At 38.7% G+C, this 5,000-nt stretch overlaps 1 protein-coding gene across 13 annotated transcripts in view; it reads left to right on the top strand.

Annotated features, from left to right (window-relative positions):
- LOC122257092 (uncharacterized) overlaps nt 1–5,000 on the top strand; it is a 386,597-nt gene that overhangs the window by 144,031 nt on the left and 237,566 nt on the right. The gene's annotated exons all lie outside the window — the stretch shown is intronic.

The following is a 5,000-nucleotide window of genomic DNA, read 5'->3' on the forward strand; positions in this document are numbered from 1 at the left end:
GACCACTTTGCAATCCTAACAGAGTATACTGTTGACAACAGCATAGCTCACAAAACACCCAGACCTAAAATTACAATCCCACCGGGACTGGAACATCACTTCAAGGCACGTGTTTATGACTGGTATAGTACCTATGTCGTAACCACTGTCGAAAATTACTCTCAGGACCTGATAAAAGTTGTCACTGACTACTACAATGCATGGGTCTGCTCAAGAAAACACTCAAAGAAAAAAAGTTCCCAGTCCCTCACGCACCAAAGTAGATAAATGACCCCATCTTAAGTAGGGAGCATAAACAAGTTCAGGAGCTTGCTAATTGTTATAGAGATGACATGACATCAGAAAATCTTTTACGATTCCTCAGAGCTAAAAAAAAAAAAAAAAAAAAAAAAATCAGAGAATTAAAGGCTCAAATTCGCGGTAAACATTGGGAGCAATTCCTGCAGAGTATTAACCACCAAACTTCTGCAGCTGAGGTATGGAGAAAAATCAGCAGGTTGTCAGGGAAAGCTGTCGCCACTCCGCAGTTCCACAGCCTATTAGAACAGGCCAATTTGTTACTAGATCAAAGGGCCAGAACCTCTCAGCTGAACTCACTTCCGCAGAGAATAAGAGATAAACTTAACAGCACGAAAATAAATAGGAATTTTAACATTGCCATAGCCTGTTCTGCCACTGACCCCTCCGACTTTGCCGAAATAACTGAGTGGGAATTAAATAATGCACTTCGCAAGGGTAAGGCAACTGCCCCAGGCGAGGATGGCATCACTTATAGTGTACTTCGGCTCATTGCTCAGGTACCAGGTAACCCACTCTTACATCTTTACAGACTAAGCTTATCCCAAGGAATGCTTCCAAGCTCCTGGACTAAAAGCTTAATTATTCCCATACCCAAACCGAACTCTGATAAATACCGACCCGTCTCATTGACCTCATGTTTATGCAAGGTTCTTGAGAGAATTATTTTGAGCACTCATGTATTGCATATATGCCAAGCTATCTCCAAGACTGTATGGATTCCTCCCAGGACGTAGCACTCAGCACTGCTTTGCAGAGTACTTGACAAATTCTCAGCAAGGCATGCAAACTGTATTTCTCGATCTTAAATCTGCCTTTGATATTGCAAACAGAGACCTTATCCTTGAGAAACTGGCTAGCTTTGGTATTCAAGGTAAACTTTTAACGTGGATTCAAATGTATTTATCAAACCGATCAGCTCATGTTCTCTTCAGGGGAATCAAAAGTACATACTCTAAAATATTTGAGCTTGGCACACCTCAGGGGGGGGGGGGGTACTTAGCCCCATACTATTTAACATTTTAATGCACAAAATATTAAGCAATATACCACTTGAGGGCAGTGATTCCATTATTTGTTATGGTGATGACGTCTGCATTAAAACTTCACCCGAGGATAGAATGCAAAAGATTCTTAATGTACTGTCCACAAAAGATACTGAGTGCGGTTTGATAATCTCAGTTGAAAAAAAACAAGGCACTCAATCCTCTTACAATCCCACTGCCAAACTTTCATATAGATGACATTGAGCTAGATCTTTACCATAAGTACAAGTATCTCGAGGTGACTGTTAACGACACAGAACTCATTATGAACTTAAAGAAAAGACTGGGAGCGGCTGAAGCCACTCAAGACTCTTGTTGGCAGAGAACATGGTGTCAATGTCAACATTGCAAGACTCTTTTACTTGCCATACATACGGTCAGTCGTAGATTAACATGCCTTACACCTTATATCATTTAGGGAATCAGAGTTAACTTGTCTGGAAATTGTACAGAATGTAGCTATGAGGATCATTCTCGGTGCTCCTAAAACAACGAGGATTGTGAACATGAGAAAGGAACTCAACTTGCCATCTATTTACGAAAGAGTATTATACATTAATACTATATTTGGTGTCAAAGCAATTAAAGAACCCCTCTATAAGACAGAGTTCCAGAGGCAACATAAATATAAGATAGTGAATCCATCTTTACATAACAATACCGAGTCACACTCAAATTCATGGTTGCAAGCGACATACAAATCCATACACTAATTAAATATGTCCTTGAGTAGGTTCCCATATGGACGTTCCACCATGGAAAATGTCGACATTGAACGTATTGTATGCTGATGTCCCTAAAAAAAAGACACAGTTTCACCAGCTGTACTTAAGCAACACACCCTTGCAACCATTAATGAGCATCTTGAAATTCTAAATAATGACTATGAGTGCTACACTGATGGATCCCTACAGTCTGGAAGTAGAGCAGGATGTGCTTATGTTGTATATAAAAACAATATTTTGCTGCACCAAGATTGTAGGAGGGTTCATGACTGGGCGAGCACTACGCAAACTGAGTTGGCAGGAATACTCATAGCCACAGACTTTCTGTTAACTCAAGGCTCAGGAGTAATTTTCTGCGACTCGCAGAGTGCTCTCCTGGCTCTGAACACTCTTGATATAGGTGCTGGAAATATCGTAAATGATATAAGAATAAATGTACATCGCGCCAAGGAACGGGGACATGTTATACATTTTGTGTGGATACCATCGCATGTTGGAATCGCTAAACATGATCATGCTGATCGCTTAGCGAGGGCAGGATGTGATAAGCAAATTGTGGATATAGACTTTGGCATACCTCTTGCTAGGATCTCACACATAATAAGAACCTCCAATAGGGAGGACTTGATGGAGCTAACAAACTCTCAAAGACCTGAAAGCTGTAGCATAAAACATTTTGACCAGTTTTCGCAGGAGAGATTCATTTATGGTTCATACAAGACAAGGACAAGACAATGTGATATTGTGACTGCAAGAATTAGACTTGGATACAGAATGTATTGGCAGGTCAGTTCAGAATGCAATGTAGAAGAAACTAAATGCAGACTTTGCAACGAAGAGTATAAACAAACTTGAACATTACATTTCAGAGTGCCATATGATACAACCTTTCAGGCCACCTAGCATGAGGTACGCAGAGTTATGTAATTATTTCATAACATCAGCTGTACTAGAAGATGTACTTATGCTATATCCGAAATTCGGTATGTGATACCCTATTACAACATGTCTGTGAATGTCTTTTCACAGTTGATATACTATAGAATATAATCATGTTATTACCTTACTTTGCAATACAATGTTAGCAACAATGCCATGACTCTACATCAATGTATCAAAGCTTGCCCATGCCTGTGTAGTTAGCTAGGGTGGTAAATAAAGATCTAAAAAAAAAAAAAAAAAATCTCATTCGCCATGTCGCTTCATTTTACCTTCTGTTTTGTGCATGAGCTATTTCTTTCTTGCTCTGGCTTTCTTCATTGTTACTTTTATGATATTATGTATTAGGGGTTTACGATTATTGTTATTGTTATTGTTATTAGTATTGTTGTTGTTCTTGTTATTGTTATTATCGTTAATATCATTATCATTATTTCTTATTATCATTATCATTATTTCTTGTTATCATTATCATAATTATGATTGTTATTATTAATATCATTATCATTATTTTCATTATTACTTTTATCATAATTATTATTATTATTATGATCATTAGTTTCATCAGTAGTAGTAGAACCATTATTATTGTTAATTGTTATCATCATTATGTTATCATTGCTATTATCATTGCTATTATCATTATTGTTATTATCATCATCTTTATTATTGTCATATTTATCATAATTATTATAATTATAATCATTTTTATCTTCATTGTTTTCGTTATCATTATTATTAGTAGTGGTAATGGGGTCGCCATTATTATTGATGCTGTTATCATTATTATTATCATAATTATTATTATGATCATTAATATCATTTTAATTATTACAATCATTGCTGTTAACATTATCATCTTTATTATCATTATGCTATTATAATTATCATGCTTATCTGCATTACTATTATTATCATGATTATTACTATTATTATTATTACTATTATCATTATTCTTATTATCATTATCATTATTATTAGCAGTATTACTATTACTCTATAATCATTACTATTGTTATTATTCTCTCCCTTGAAAATACTGATTTACATTCACCTTAATATTTGCTTTTCCTTTTTTCCCCACTAACCCTAACCCATAGTTAAGGTCAGTATCTCGCCTTCTCCCATCACCGTCAATGTCCTTTACACTATCCTTATCCCTACACTTTCATGCAGACTTTTCTCCTCCGACACACTTTATGCCATACTCCTTACCGCCCTCTATCACCATGCATACAGAAGGAGAGGGAAAGGGAGAGGGAAAAGGGATGGGAAGGGGAAGGGAGAGAGAGAGGAAGAGGGAGAGGAAGAGGGAGAGGAAGAGAAAGAGGAAGAGGGAGAGGGAGTGGGGAGAGAGAGAGAGAGAGAGAGGGAGAGGGAGAGGGAGAGAGAGAGAGGAGAGGGAGAGAGAGAGGGAGAGAGAGAGAGAGAGAGAGAGAGAGAGAGAGAGAGAGAGAGAGAGAGAGAGAGAGAGAGAGAGAGAGAGAGAGAGAGAGAGAGAGAGAGAGAGAGAGAGAAGGAGAGACAGAGAGAGAGAGAAGGAGAGAGAGAGAGAGAGAGAAGGAGAGAGAGAAGGAGAGAGAGAGAGAGAGAAGGAGAGAGAGAGAGAGAGAGAGAGAGAGAGAGAGAGAGAGAGAGAGAGAGAAGGAGAGAGAGAGAGAGAGAGAGAGAGAGAGAGAGAGAGAAAGAGAGAGAGAGAGAGAGAGAGAGAAAGAAAGAGAGAGAGAGGGAGGGAGGAAGAGGGAGGGAGAGGTTTTAACAGGTCCGACTTGGACTCTGCATGTATATGGTAACGTGGCTTGGGGTGTGAAGAACACGGCAGGAACAGCTTTCTTGCTTTATTGCTAAGCTTGAACAGTAGGACGTTGGAGTGAGGGCTGCTCCTCCGAGGAGCGAGGTGTTGCTCCCCTGCTCCCCGAGAGGAGACTCTCTACCACAATGTATGATTTGTCTCAGGATATGTGTGAGTCACGTGTTTTCTTGTGACATTTGA

The sequence above is a fragment of the Penaeus japonicus genome, unplaced genomic scaffold (genome assembly GCF_977035675.1).
Source record: "Penaeus japonicus unplaced genomic scaffold, GWHDUDI00000001_assembly GWHDUDI00000012, whole genome shotgun sequence".
NCBI classification, from domain to species: Eukaryota; Metazoa; Arthropoda; class Malacostraca; order Decapoda; family Penaeidae; genus Penaeus; species Penaeus japonicus.